Source organism: Gadus chalcogrammus, chromosome 2 (assembly GCF_026213295.1).
Source record: "Gadus chalcogrammus isolate NIFS_2021 chromosome 2, NIFS_Gcha_1.0, whole genome shotgun sequence".
In the NCBI taxonomy this organism is placed as follows: domain Eukaryota; kingdom Metazoa; phylum Chordata; class Actinopteri; order Gadiformes; family Gadidae; genus Gadus; species Gadus chalcogrammus.
In genome coordinates, this window is record NC_079413.1 from 14788157 (window position 1) to 14804101 (window position 15945).

The window sequence follows — 15945 nt, forward strand, 5'->3', positions numbered from 1 at the left end:
AATAAAATAATTATAAAAACATTTATTATAATAATAATAATATAACATTTTAACCAGTTTAGGCCGTTAAATAAACCATATTTATTTGTTTGTTTTAATATTTGCCTCCTTAACGGTTGTAGATTTATAGCACATGGTCCAAAAATGTATATATTACTGGAATAAAATAAAGACTTGAATTAGTGGTTGTAGTCCTCCAATGAGCATTTGTATTTGAGCTCCACTAAAACGCGTGGGATGCATGGTTTGTTGTATCGTGGCCATTCAGTTGGACCCTCTCTCCATGAAAACTCTTGTACCGCCAGGCAAATTGGTGGATTTGAATCATTTTTAGAGCGAAGGTATTTTCCATCGTTTTGGGTCGACCTCAGTATGACCTTATAGTAGGCTACCATCCGCATTAAACATTTTTCGATCATATTTCTTTGTATAGGCTATAGTTTTGCCCTTTTTACTAAGACGAATCTGCTGTTGGGTGATAAAACGCGCAAAAATGAAGTGACCGTTCTGCTTTTCCTCGTATTTATTCATGTAGCCTATCTTTTGCTTATTTATCCACGTTTTAATAATCGCCGTATTTCTTGGTGGCCTGTTCACGGGGAGGACCACACCGCTGCCGGTCATGGCCGCATTGTGTCGGCGCCGCCCTTGCTGTGGTGCGTGGGAAGACGTGGGATGATACACCTTGAGCAACGTCTGTCCGCGTGTCTGCCCTTTGTGTCCGGTGCAGCACAATGACGGAACCATTTGAATCAAACTGACGCGATTTGCGTTGTTCGGGTGCATTAATTTCTTGTATTTCAACTGTGCATCTGATTTTTGATTTTTCGGATAGCGTTTTTTCTTTGTTCCGCCGTTTATCGCAGAATACTCACTTCACACGATCGTCAAATTCGGTTTTAGGTTTATTTCGGCCTGAAAAAATAATTGAGCTAAATGTGACGTCACAACGCATAGCACTATAGGGCCATTCCTAACAGGATATACCTACTGCTTGATCAATTATTTCTCCTTCATATTAAACTGATGTCACAGTGAAATGGGTTATTGTGACTTTGACTCTTTCTGTAGCCTATTGTTGAATGTGTTTTGAATTTTGCAGTGATTTTCCAATGATATAGGCCCACACAGAGAGAAACAATAACAGAGTTCAATACAAAAATGTGGTGCCATTAGGAATTCTTAGTCTATTAAAATAACTCATTTGATATTTTGCCTTTGATTATGGATCAGACAATTTCCTCTCGGACCTGACCAGACAGACTTCGAAGCCACCTGAACGGCTATTAAGGTTGTTTCTAGTTTTCAAAGCCTTAGTTGTCACTATATTCAGATATGACACGGAGATACACGGCGAGATGCAAAAGGATGAGAGAAATCACGTCCCTCCCCTCCCTCTCCTCCTTGTTTTTGTTTTTTTCTAGGTTCTCATCCGATCTCGTCCCTCTCGTCCCTGCGATGTCCACATAAATGAGCCGAAAGATTGTTTTTGACACAGCAGCGGACAACAGCGGCCGCGGCGGGAATACAGATTTTGAAAAGTGCTGCGCCTCGCTGCTACCGCCATTAATATGTTACTGCCGGCTAATTTAGTTACGATAGGGTAGGCTACGCATTAGAGGAGATGACTAAGTAGAGGGGCGGGTGGTTCGAATGCAGAAGAACTCCAAACACTCAAATTGGAAAATAGATTTGCATGCACGCCCATGTGGATGTGTTCACCTAATCCTATCTAGGCCTGGTTACATAATATTTTTAATGCATGGGAACAATTTGTGTTTTTTAATTATTTGTATTATTGTTATTATTATTATTATTAATAATAATAATAATAATAATAATAATATTACGTTATTATTGAACATTATTATCAGTATCAATATTATTTATGTTGTTGTTGTTTTGATGTCAAAGACCCACTTCTGTGTTATATTATCAAACAATAAAACTATTTACCTCTTCTTTGATTGTTTTACTCTTTTGACGCGCATGAATGGATTGACGAGATTCCGACTGTCACCTATCCAGCGTTACCCCTGCCAGGGGAACGGGTGGGCAGAATCAGCGGGGACACAATACCCTGTTGAGCTTGTCTCACCGGAGTTACTCCTCCCATACAGACAGCATCATGCAATAGATAAACATGGTTTGTGCCAACAGCATAACAATCATGGGTTTATATTGCCTTGCTAACTGAATCAGCATGGTCGAATGAATGGCTTCACAGGATCTTCTGAAAGGGTTTTGGCTATTAAGATTCTATATTTTAATACCCTCCCCCCCACTCCCCCCACCTCCCTCCCCCTATACAAATCACGAGGGGTGCATGCTTGTGCAGGCTATAGTCTAATGTGGAAAAACACCAACACCAACATACAGACAAAAACAGAGGAATGGAAAGGAGAAACGGGTGACATTTGCAGTTTAGACATGAAAACGACCTTATCCACCCCGTATTCTCTCTAAGCCACATGCAAAAGGCAGAAGAGGGGTTGCCGGTGAAGGCTCTGAGCAAAGGCAGAGACAGCGAGTGCTGACATGAAAAATGTTGCACAGTTCCACTAGAAGTCCAAAGAAAACAGTCTGGGCAGAAAAGCTTAGACTGGAAATCTCACGTATATTGCAACCGATATTAGGAAAGTCAACGGAGAGCCAATATGCAATGTAGGCCTATAGGCCACCATCAATCGCCGTATGAAATATAAGAGACTATTTGTATATGACTCAACTAGTCCAAACTCTGCCTGGTACTACAAACTGCCTGGTACTGTAGTTAGCCCATCACATACATCCATGCACATTGCTGTTGCCTCTATATATTAATATATTCAAGTTGCAATTCAAGAATTGCAATGTATAGGCTACTTGGTTACTGTACACCAGGGGTGCCCAACCTTTTTTGACCCAAGATCTACTTTTCAAGTAGCCAACCTCCCGAGATCTACCAGCAAACCTACCTTCAAGCCGGGGGGGGGGGGGGGGGGGGTAGAGAACAATTGTTGACCGGGGGGGGGGGGGGGGGGGGGGTTGTATCGTGAACCTACGGACTTCAATGGGGGTTTCATTCCGTCTGCGCACGGCACCTTCTCAACGATAATCAATAATCTTCCTCCCACTCAGGGTGAAAATGGTAGGTCTTAGCTTGTTTCCCCTCAGCCATGCCAACGTTTAGGAGTGTGTAACTACTGTTGACGGCTTTCAACTGCTGTTAACAGCACATGCGCTACCGCGCGTATATGCTACCGCGCTAATTTAATTTCATTAAAAAAAAAAAAAAAAAAAATGTTTTTTTTTTTTTTTTTTTTCTTCACCCCTTCGCGATCGACTTGGGATCTGTCGGCGATCTACTGGTAGACCGCGATCGACTGGTTGGGCACCCCTGCTGTACACTGTACCAGACCATATGCTTGAAATAAAACTCCTATTCTGACATGCTTCCCGCCTCATATATCATTCCTTTTCTCTGACAAACATCAACCAGCAGAAACTCGTAATGGAGGTATTGCACCATATAAACTAAACATATGAACAGCACCAGAAAGAAAAATAATCCATTTTCTGGACAGAATCCCATGTTGATCCGGCGCCATTCCAATCCTCACAAGAAACATGCAGGTAACAACAACAACGAGAAAGCTAGCATTCAATATAAAAAACAAAAAAACAAGACCATTAGGAATATGGGGAATGGATTTGAAAGGCAAAACACAACGCATCGCTCGGTCGACAAAGGATGGCTTGGAGGAAAGCGAACGGGCATAAAACGAATAAAAGAGCAAATGAAGACGCGACAGGGGCGGCGAGATCCCATCCCTTCCCTCCTCTCTCTCTCTCACTCTCTCTCTCTCCTTCCCCTTTCATGTTCTTCCGCGTTCCGGTGTATCATCAGTCCATCGACCATCATTTTTACCCACTCCCCAGAAGTGGAGAAAAATGATTTATCGCGGCCAGGACCATAAACAACAGCACTCCCTCACAAACACACAATGGCAGCCACGGCCGCACGCTGACACTCTACCTCACTATAAATCAAGAGAAGGAGCTAGCTGAAATGAAGGAGGGAAAGGGAGAGGGATAGACAGAGAGAGTCAAGGGAGATATAAAGACATATAGAGCAAGATAGAATGGGATGGGAGAGCGATGAAGAATCATGTCCAAGTGTTTTTACGAAAAATACAAACAGCTATCGGCTATGATTGCATTAAACTGACTTGCAGGAGAGCAGCTTGCAGCCTATACCCCCACGTATCTCTTGCCTCGGCGTACACACAGTGATGATGAAAGGAGGTGTAAACAAGACATCACATGCAAGGGATGGTCAAAATGCAGAATAAGAGTAATAACAAGGAAAGTGTGGACATATTTACCACGATGTTACAACATGATATAATTCATGTACAGTGCTGCAGGAGAATATAAGCGCAGTATAGCAGCGGCAACGCGGTGGTGCACTTGCGTAGGAGCCTCTAGTTTTTCCCCCATGCAGTTTCCGCATCCCCTTCCTTCCGCAATACTCACAGCGTCCACAACGACCCGCAACACGCACGCCCGTCCAAATTTGTTTTATTGCAGCTTCCTCTCTTTTCTCTTCCCCTCTCCCTCTTCCTCTCTCTTTCGACGTTTCTGGTGTCTCCTCTTCTCTCTCTCTCTCTCTCTCTCTCTCTCTCTCTCTCTCTCTCTCTCTCTCTCTCTCTCTCTCTCTCTCTCTCTCTGTCCTCTCTCTTTTTTCTATCCCCTCGCCGTTCTCTGCTGCTATAGGGGTTTTTCTATTTTTTTTGGAGGACAGTTGAATTTTCCACGTCAGACACAGTCTAGGGCAGCACCATGTCTTGCCGTTATATTCCTGACGAAAACATATCTATTCTGCAACCTCTGCATTAATTATTTAATGAATCACGTGACAAGTTAAGGGGAAGGGGCGGAGGTGCGTGTATGTAGTGGAAGGGTTGCGAATGGGGGCCGGGGGTGGGGGGGTGCTTTTTGCTCTTCTCTTATCCTCTCAGTTCAACAAATAGTTCGTGGGACCCATTCGGACCAGACACCACAAATTATCTAACCTTTGTTGAGATTACTGCGTGAGTGGAAAAAAAAAAGAAGAAGAGATAAAATCCAACACAGCATTGTGTTCCACATAAAGTAGAGGTCACGTATGGTGTACACAGTGTGTAGCAGACGAGCTCCACATATGACATGGACGATCACATTATGCCTCTGTCCTCATTTCTTTGTCTGCCTGTTTTGTTATTTTGAAGTGCTTCGCGGTTCCGCCTGCATGCAAAAAACTGAGGTTCTGAATGTTATCATGGCCTCTTGCTTTGAATAGGCCTACACTTTTAGAAACAATTGTTATTCGATTATTATATAATTATGTACGAATTTAGATATAAAATTCTTGTCACACGTTTTTTATTTGGAATTAAAAAAAAAAAAACCGAACCCATTGTAACAAAAAGTATTTTGTCGGGACAATTATTGTGAAATTAAAGATGTCGACAGACGTTTATAGCTCAAACTCATTGGGGACGACAGAAAAGGGAGCGACACCGGGCGTCATTATTTTTAAATAATCCTTCCATTTCGATGTTATAGGCCTATGCCGAGCACACAAATCAGTTCGACGTGGGGGATTCTCCAAATATAGAGTCCACCTCATTATTAACAAGTTTAGCTGGTGGTGTGCCCGTGGCGCAAGACGTAATGGGTTTAGAAGAACGGGCAGGAGGTGTTATTTAGAAGTGAATCAAAGACAGAACGCAGAAGAAAATGGGGGTGCTGTCTGGAGGGAGGAAGGGGGGGAATAAAATAAACGGGAAAAACAGGGTGAGGGAAGAAAGGAGGACCAGAGACGCAGTCTCCTACTGCGAGGGTTAGGGTAGCAACAATGGAACGATGGAATCCCTTGTATGATCTCTCTGCAGAGCTCCGAGTCTACCTCCGAACAACAGAGCTTCAGGCTGCATCTAAATATAGGGCTGAGAGCTGGGCTGAGGAGACCTCACAAGAAACACGTCAAGGTCAAACAATTGCCAGGGAAGGCCCTTTTTATATTTGGTAGACAATGATTTTCAAGAGGTAGTTTTTTCCACGAATTAAGACAGAATAAAAAGAAAAAGTTAAAGAGAAAATATAAGGGGTTAAAAATAACGTGTGTTGAATTCACCCACACATGCATCGTATTGTGTGGTACGCTTGTGTTTTTCTTTGAGTTCCATAGGATGCAGCGTTTCTTCTCGAATTTCCACACAAGATGAAAATCAAACATTTGCGGTGGTGATGATGGCGTCTGTAATGATGGCCATAAATTACAGCCATCGCATCGAGAAACCACGGCCAAGATAAGTAGCTGGCGATGGCGGACAGAAGGAAAGAAACAATAAAATTCCGGCTTTAAAATGCGATAAAGCAACATATAACAGTTTGATGTTATACAAATAAAATGTATTTGTTTTCATGTTTGTTCCACGTGTTGGTGAATGGGGAGGTATAGGTTCACCAGGATATATAATATCACGTAGGCTAAGTTAACTTGAATACAATTACTTAAGGCCTATTGTTCATAAGAAAAATGCAACTGAAATCTGAAATAAACGAATCAATAAATAATCAATCAATTGATGAGATGATAGAACAAGAGCTTGTAACGGTGCTATAACGAGGGCTGCACGCGATTCTTGGAGGTGAGAATAAAGAAACGGTAACAATAAAGTAGAGAGCTATCTGTGATTTCTTGGAGGTCTTTCACTTCCCGTGATCGATGAGGACAGGTAGATTCTATATCTTCGTGAATGATTAACCTTAAACAATGTTTTTCAAAAGAAACCAAGAGCGTATTTTTGTACAGAATGGGAGCTATCAAGCCTTGGGTTTAATGGTTGGCTATTGCTCGAGAGGGTTTAGCTAATGTTCGGTAATTTATTATTATCATTTTTATTATTATTATTATTTTTATTATTATTTTTGTTTTTATTATTATTATAAATACTTCCATTTTCATACGAGCTATGTTTAAATGTTGGTCAATGTGAGACGGAGAGAAGGGAAGAGGGATAAGAAGAGGGATTGATTTACCGGCTTTTACTGTCGCTCGTAAATCTATCTTGATGCACGCGCACAAACCGTTTTTGAAATACATTATTTTACTGCTTGAGACGCTCAGGTCTTTTCCCCAGTGATGGGACCGCACGGTAGACATCGGGCCGTGTTGCCCGGAAACGGCCGTGATACGTCATATATGTAGGCTATCTTCTTTCAGGGACCATTTTAAAATAATTGTCTTGCAAACAATGTTCAACATTATGCAAGTCTTATGCACCGTTTGTAAGTGCCCGTTACTGAATTATAATGGAGACATTGGACTATCCTCTGATATTCAATACTTCTGAATCGTTTTGTCAAGTCGAAGGCTGTAGTGGGACCTTTTGCCAGCCTTCGTTAAATAAGAGCTGTAGGCCTTATGTCGGTTTCAGAAGTTTAAAACACTATCCAAAAATCTTCATAAGACCTTTTAAAATAATAATGTAGTATTTAATTTTACCAATAAATAGGACTATGACATTCAGAATAAGTGTTTTTGTTTCAGTTTTGTATTTTTAATAAATCCAAAGGAAGCAATCAACGACATGTGAAAGAAAAGGCCAGTAAAGGATCCTTGCTTTCCTGCACTGTAAACATGTCAGTTCATCAACTCTCATTCAATTGCATTACCTTGGCCCAGATTGGTATGCATTTATGCATGTTTAAATCAGTAGCAGCCGCCTATAGACTAGAGATGGTATAATATAAATAATAATATACAAATATCAGTGCAATACATATTTTGCTCACATGTATGACTGGATATATGTATAGATGTAACACAGCTCGGAACAAAACTATGTATACACTTTTGAAAAAACATGAAACATGTCCAACGGCCACACCACAAAGCTGACCTCAGTCAACAAACCTCATATTTATGTCCCATTTTAGACTACAAAATAGAATATAACCAACAAACCACCTTAACATTCAGTAGGCAATGTCTTCATTTTTTTTTTTTATGTGAATAGGTAAGCTACGTTGGACACTCTTTGTAATGTTATCCATTCCGTGGGAAATTAACACTTCATTGGTATTGAATATTGATAAATGAAAGGTATATAGTACACAGAAGCTATAAGCATGACAAACCGAGCTGGTTATAACATGGCATCAATAAACTACTGTAGATCTCGGTTGCCATTACTCATTTTACACAGAGGCTTATAAGAGAATAAGGGTGCAAGTTTAAAACCTGGTAACTAGAAGATCATTATTGCCGAAGATACACCAATTGCACAGTCCAAAATAGATGCTTAATGTAGCTAACCATTCTTATTTAAAATGGCTGCACATGTATGGAAGAAAAGGGATGTGAAATAAGGCATAGGAAGCAAATCGAGTGAAACTATGCAAAAACCTCATTCAGGACCAGATTAAAAAAAATCAAATAAGCAGAAGTAAAGATAACTTAGCATCTAACAAGCCATTTGCTTGAGGATGAATGTGTGATCAGTTATCAATCAGCTATTCCCAAAGGGAATCATACAATACACTGTTGAAAAGACTGAGCATTGAATTTTGGTGTGTTTACTTGCTTGCTAAGTGAAGCACTTTGAACAACTGTGTTGTTCAAATCTTTTTGAACCGCACATCTTGCCCAATGCTACTCCTCAAAACAAACTTGACATCATGTCTGAACAGCATGGCTTAAGAAGAGGGGGGGAGAGAGAGAGAGGGAAAGAGATAGAGTGAGAGTGCAAGTGTGTGTTGATGGAGAGAGAGAGAGAGAGAGAGAGAGAGAGAGAGAGAGAGAGAGAGAGAGAGAGAGAGAGAGAGAGAGAGAGAGAGAGAGAGAGAGAGAGAGAGAGAGAGAGAGAGAGGGATGGACAGAGAGAGAGGTAGAGTGGGATTAAAAGTCAATATGAGAAGGAGAATGAGTTTGCATGTGTGCTTATGTGTGTGTCTGCATGCACACTATCTTCGGTTAGTGCGTGTGTCTGTGTGTGTGCATGATGTTTGTGTCTGTGTGCATGCATGTAAGTGTGTGCATGCGCATGCGAGTGTGTGAGTCTGTGTTTGTGTGTGTGTGTGAGCGCACACTATTTTTTGTGTGTGTGTGTGTGTTAGTCTCTGTGTGTGCGTGCACTTTTTTGGCGAAGAGTACTAGTTGGCTCTCGTTTTATTTTGTACTTAATATATGTCTCCTTTAAATGACTTCCCAACTGGCCACTTAAGTGTACACGAACGTTCTCATGCATGTTGGACTGGGACACTACACACATACAATGAAAGGAAGTGGTGTATGTGTGTGCTTATGTATGGGTGTGCTTATGTGTGCTTGTGTGTGTGTGTGTGTGTGTGTGTGTGTGTGTGTGTGTGTGTGTGTGTGTGTGTGTGTGTGTGTGTGTGTGTGTGTGTGTGTGTGTGTGTGTGTGTGTGTGTGTGTGTGTGTGTGTGTGTCAGTGAAGTGCAGGAGGAAGAGGGGAAGGGGGGGTGGTCATTAAAACATGTTCTGGCATACACGCACGCACACACACACAGCTGGTGCGGAGCTGAACCAGTAGCAATATATCTCTTTTGACTACCTCCTCCTACAGCCCGAGCGCCTGCATGACCTCCCGGCTCCGCGTGCTCTCCACAATAATAACTCTTCGGCTATGGCTGCAAACGAGCGCGCAAGCCGCGAGGGCTATTTGTCTGGCAATTAGTGGCCCTGATCCCGAGCAGGCGAACCACCGCGAGACTCCCCGGGCCAAGGCCAGGAGCTGGCCAACAAATCTGGGAAGAATGGCTCTACAACGCCAGGAGAACGGTGGAAGCATTTGTATTGCGGTGCTTTGGCAAAGACTGGCTGTACAGTGTGTGTGAGGAAAAAATGGAGATGGGGAAGGATAGGAGAGACAGATGGGGGGAGGGGGGTGGATAATAATATACAACAGCAATAGAGATGAATATATGTGCGTGGTTGTGTGTGTGTGTGTGTGTGTGTGTGTGTGTGTGTGTGTGTGTGTGTATGTGTGTGTGTGTGTGTGTGTGTGTGTGTGTGTGTGTGTGTGTGTGCGTGCGTGTGTGTGTTTGTCTGTCTGTCTGTGTGTCTGTGTTTGTTTAAGAGCGAGAAATGATGTGCATGTTTGTGTGAGTACGCATGTTATTTACTGTATATGTTATATGAATTTCTGTCAAATCTCCACAACTTACCACGCAATCCATTACATTTTCCACTAGCATAAAAGTTTTCTCCGGATTTTACGGTTCTCCATTGGATGAATCATCACATACAACATTTGTATCAAAAAAGGTGATGTAAGTATAGGCGTAATATAGTATAATATTAGTATTAAGTACTTAATGCAATACAAATGGACATTTATAATCTAGATACATAGTTTGGCAAACAAAGGATGCAAACCCAGAGTCTTAGAGGCTTGGAACCGTTAGTAACTTGAATAGTTAAATGGGTTTTATGCTATTTTACAGTAGAACGGTGGGATTTGTTGTTGAGTGATTGGTTGATTATGTTAAATAGTAATCATAAGACCAGACTATCCACATATCTCATATATAAAAGGTTATTTTCAGAAAAATCCTATATTTTATTCCAATGGGTTTGTCTATCCCATTGTTTTTTTCACAGCAATATCATGCAAAGGATAATCTCATTCAACCATATGCAAAAAAGAGGGATTGAAATGACGCAAATCATTTGAGACGTTTGGCTTGAAGAGGGAAGAGGAAAGGTATACATATTTATATTTTACAATAAGAAATGACACCGCCCACAATGAGGAGGCCGGGTCCCATCGTTGAGTGACGGGGTCATCTTCTGTGCAAGATATTTGCTGTGGGCAAAGGTTGAACAATCGGGCGAACCTTACAACAATTAGTGTGTCTGGCAAAAGCCTCGTAATTTATGGAAGCGACCATGAAGAGAGCATCACCCATGCCTCCTGAGCGTTCATCCAAGAACTGTCCACCACGTTGCCTTACGTGTACTAAAATGACCACGTTTCTTCAGCATCCCATAATAAGGTCTGTTTATGCCCGATCTAGGTGCTCAAAACAAACGAAGAGACCCCTGATGAGACGACGATGTGCCGAATATCTCCGTAATGACTGCAAATTATGTTTATTTAATCTCTGTTTACACAGGGCTGGCTCGCTGAGCATCAAGCGCTCTTTGCAGTGCAGGATCCCAGCCTATTCCCAACAAGCATTGGGACCTTGAAGGCGGAAGGAGGCCGGACTTGACTCACATGGACCGTGCATCCTCCACGCAGAAAGGCACCCGTTATCAGACCAAACCCAGGACCTCCATAGAGGAAACATTACAGTTGAGTCCTTAAGTGGACGCTTTAATTCAAGATGAAGGTTGTGTTTTTTTGATACATTAAGCAACAGGTAAGGGTAAGGGATCAGGCTAAATGATGCACAGATCAACTGCAGATTGGGGTTTGAACACATAAACCTTTCAGCTGAGGATCAAACCCTTTTGCAACTTTTACTTTTCCAAATATTTGCCTTAGCAAGATAATATACCTGAAGAATAAACACATACATACATATAGTCTGAATTGTGGAAAAATCCCATAGATCTTCATTTAATTACTCTCCTTTTACACTGGATTGTGGCAATTACTTCTGCTTTAATTATTATTTTGAGAGATGGTAAGACTCTACACTTTCAATGAATGCCTCAAGATGTGTGTTTGTATAATAGGAAGACCTTCAGAAAGAAAACTCTGGGCACATCAGGGATTTGACCCACAAGTGCAGGTTTGTATCTGATATGCCAATCCCGTTTGCTAATACAGAAGGTAACAAAGTACCCTGCAGTGACCGGCCTAACTACTAGCTACTGCCCTCGGGAAGCCAATGTCTAATTTTTCAAGTTCATAATGTAAATGAACCTTAATTGTTTCCTGGTCATCCCTACCGGCCCACAGCACAGTCAAGTTGAATATTTGGCAATGTTTTTTTTTCTGAAGAGTCACAAAGGGCAGACTCCGTTTACGTTAAAAAATTATGTTTTTTTGTGTGATGGTTGACCGCGCGTCACACGAGTGACTGCGTTTGTGCTGCTGGTGCTCATCTGAGCAAATGCATGGGGGGGGGGGGGGGGGGGGGGGGGCATGCGCTACTTTGTGCAAATTTTTGTGCAAATTGTGATATGAAATCATTTAATAGCTAACTATTGGGCTACTTCAGACATTATTGCTTTCATTTAAACTATTGAAACAAGTTTATAACGTAGTTTTCACATATATTTCGATATTGTTTTAACAATGGATACTGAATCAATTTAAGCTTTTTCTTCTTAGTTTTAGGTCAGGCTAGCGTTCCATCATGTGGCAGAAAGAAAGTCTTAATAACAAGTTAATAATTGCCCTCCTTATACACGTTAAATTAATCACTATATCATTATATCGATGTGTTTAAAAATGTGCGAACTCAACAATTTCCGTATGGGCCTACCACGCCAACCCCTGAAACTATCTCACACAGGCACTGCCCTTTCGTCGACCCCTTCCAGCACACTGTGTTTTCCTTTTCTGTTTGTCTGTCAGTCTGTTTGCGTGACTTGAGAAGAAGCGGAGACATCCCCGCCATGCCCCGAGGTTACAGTGCCCTGAACTAGGCATGTTATGACTAACTGGCCTCGGGTGGAGGGGCTTCGGGGGTCTCCGCGGCTGGGAATGTAACCTGGTGCACAGAGTCCATCAGTCTAGCGCGGGGTCAAGCGGCGGAGGGAACCGGGGGGGTTTGGAGGGAGGGAGGGGGTCAGCCTTTGGCTTCACAGTCAGTGGACCTCATCGGTCAGAATAATCTGTCCTCTGGTTGAACCCTCTGCGGCCATAGTTGGCTCTTCTACCCACTCGGCTCGAACATCGATTTTCCGTCAATCGCTTATTTTTTTCTTTTATTCCTCCAATAGGGCTATCAGTCGCTTATATTTACCATTCGTGTGTGATGGTTGACCGCGCGTCACACGAGTGACTGCGTATGTGCTGCTGGTGCTCATCTGAGCAAATGCGGGGGGGGGGGGGGGGGGCATGCACTACATGCAAGCCCACGATCGTTCGTTGTTCATTTGGATAGCCTCGCGGATCGTTTGTTTCAGAGCTAAATTGTTTTCGAGCGCAACCGAGAGAGTATCCATTAACCATGGCTCCGCGCATTTTTAATTTGTCTTTTTCAGAAAAATCCCCCCCCCCCCCCCCCCCCCCCACACACACACACACACACATGCACCTTAAACAATTGATCGCAGAATTATTCATATCCCAGTATCTAGCTCGTTCGCACCTGGCCGGAAAAAGACACGCAACAGTATTTTAATAAAACCTGTGAAACCTATGGGCCTACGCCGCATCGGCGCATGCTGCACCCAGCTAGACTAGATAGACAATTACATGTGTGTAAACAATGAGCTACTAAACTAGGTCATGTGTATAATGGCACGAACGTCCGGCTTGGACGATTCCCAAGCGTTAGGAATCAACAGTTGATTATGTTGGTAACAACATAGTCTCGCAAAGCCAGACCAAACTACAGCAAGTAGTAACAACATAATCACTGAACAGCACCAATATAACCACCACAAAGAACAAACACACTAGGACATGTGGACGGGCTGTGCGCGGGTTAAACGCGGCCAATCATGACGTAGCCTTTGCGCTATTTGAGGTGACGGCGGCCAAGCGCATAAGGCCAGAGGAACAGTTGAACAAACTGTAACAAGAAAACAAGGTCGTCTGTGGATGGACCCTCCGCATTCCTTCACACCAACACACGGCTCCAAAAGTACCAAGGCTTAAATCAAAGCAACAAGGCCCTACCAGCCCTCGCTTGACCCCGACAAATGCACATGGGGGCCATAAAACCATAAAAATGCCACCGATGTATCAGGGAAAGTGAGAAGCAGAAAAGGACCACGAGGGGTGTGGTGGAGATGTAGGCCTATCACATAAACAAACCAGAAATAGTTGGTTTCTTACCTTGTAACTTCGTGCCGCAGCTAACTTCCTGGCCATCTTCCCTGCGGACATGGTGATTTTCCAGTGACTGCCTTGCGTTTTCTTCTGGCACATTTATTCTCCTCCCAAGGATCAAGAAACACTTTTTTTTCTTTTAGTCGTATACTTCTTGGCTACTTAAAAGTGGAGATTGGTTGTGAGAGGTGGGGGCAGGTGTGTGGGGGGGGGGTGTGGGGAGGGGGAGTCAACTGTCTCCCAAGACATCTTCTTATTCTTTTCTTCTCTCTCCCGCTCCCTCCCTTTCCAACGCATGGCAGAAGGGGTCTTGTCGCTTGTGTGTGGCTGCCGAATGACAATAGAAAAAAGACGAATTGTTTTAAGTTGAACAAGTGATTAATGATTTTTCTTGCATAATTCTCACATTTTTCTTGAGGTGCCTTCCCTCTGTCCTGTCGAGGAAATAATGGCGGTGAACTTTTGGGCGAGGACGGGATGGGGGGAGAGGGGGGGTCCTGCTCTCACAAAATCTGTTCCTTTCCCCATGCACCATTCAATAGCCCCGCACTGATGCACAGAAGGCCTGGGATGATAAAGGCGACTAAAAGAATGAGAATTCCTCTGTGGATTTTATTATGTGCGGTGTCACCTCACGCAAATTCATTTATTTTTGCCATAGCCTGGATATAGAGCTCCGGCGGCTTGGCCTACCCCGCGGCATCTGGTTTATTGTGAAGGCACACATGTGTAGGCCCTATGTGCGTTATGGCGATGGGGGGAGTTGGAGAGACGCGCAAATATGGTTAGTCTGTGGTGTGATTCACAACATTCAGACAACAATACACGTTGCTCGTGTGCAAGTGTAGCTATGCCCCAGGGCCAGCATTAAAAGGGACTATGGGTAATCAAAATACCGGCCATTCCTCTTGTACTGTGCTATGAAACGAGGTTTGGTTCAAAGGAGATATGGGATATACTAAGAATAAAAATAACGCAATTTGGTTAAAGCCAAGACATCTAGCGGTCGTCTGTGTGGTTCTGTAATTATTATTATTTTTGCAAGCACACATCTAGGCTCTATGTATTCTAAACGTATGCATCAGACACGTGGGACAGTCTTTCTCAGTAGGCCTAATACATCTTTGTTTAGACTTTGTGTTTGAAGCACGACGCATTTCAGGGATGGCAGGACCGCCTTTTTCTTAAACACGACACAGAGAAAGCAGATAAATGGGCAGCGGGTGGCTCCGTGGCAAGAGACCCGAAGAGATATCAACCACCGAGTAATAGAGAATCTTCTCCGAGCCACGGAATGCGAGCGGAGCAATTTGAAGGGGCACACTTTTGGTTTTAAGTTCATTGGGAGAAATGCTATTTTCTCCCTCCCCCGTCTTGCTCTATATTTTTCGATACCTGCTCTAAAAAAAGAAAATTAAAATTAATACGAGAGCCGCGCCTTACAAAAGAAGCCATTCGTCTTGTTGATTATCTATTTGGTTGTCAGGGTTTGAGCTATGGCGCCGGCCCGCTCCCTTTTTGTAAAAAAAAATCACACGCAGCACCAGCCAGAAAGCTCAAACGGTAGAAAAAAAAGATGTTGTGCAAGAATTACACTCATTAAAGCATTAAGAGAGCACCAGCAGAAAAAAACGAATTTACTTTTGTTTTCAGGATAGGAGGAATTGTATTTAATATCAGATGCTTAGCCCAAGCGAGCAAATCTAGCCAGGCCCACTGCAATGCCAGAGAGCAGACATTAAATTAACGGGAGAAAGGGAGTGAAACGGAGGGACGGTATGTGATTTAAAACGAGATTACAAGACGTAATGTACCAAGATCACTCTTGGTCGGGGGAGATTAATCATCGCTGCCTTGGTGGCAGATCTGCAGGCCGCTGATTTCTCGAGACAGTTCGTTATGTTAAAAAGCCTCAAAATTAAACGAAATTATTCCG

General features: G+C 42.9%; 1 protein-coding gene across 7 annotated transcripts in view; it reads right to left on the reverse strand.

Annotated features, from left to right (window-relative positions):
* The window catches only part of hoxb3a (homeobox B3a), a 35508-nt gene extending 21312 nt beyond the window's left edge, over positions 1–14196 (reverse strand). For 2 of the 7 annotated variants that reach the window (XM_056582433.1, XM_056582442.1), the window contains exon 1: positions 14016–14196. The gene's annotated coding sequence lies outside the window, so the exon portion shown is untranslated. The other 5 variants (XM_056582484.1, XM_056582468.1, XM_056582460.1 and 2 more) reach the window with 3 other exon arrangements.
* Between the last annotated feature and the right edge of the window lie 1749 nt (positions 14197–15945).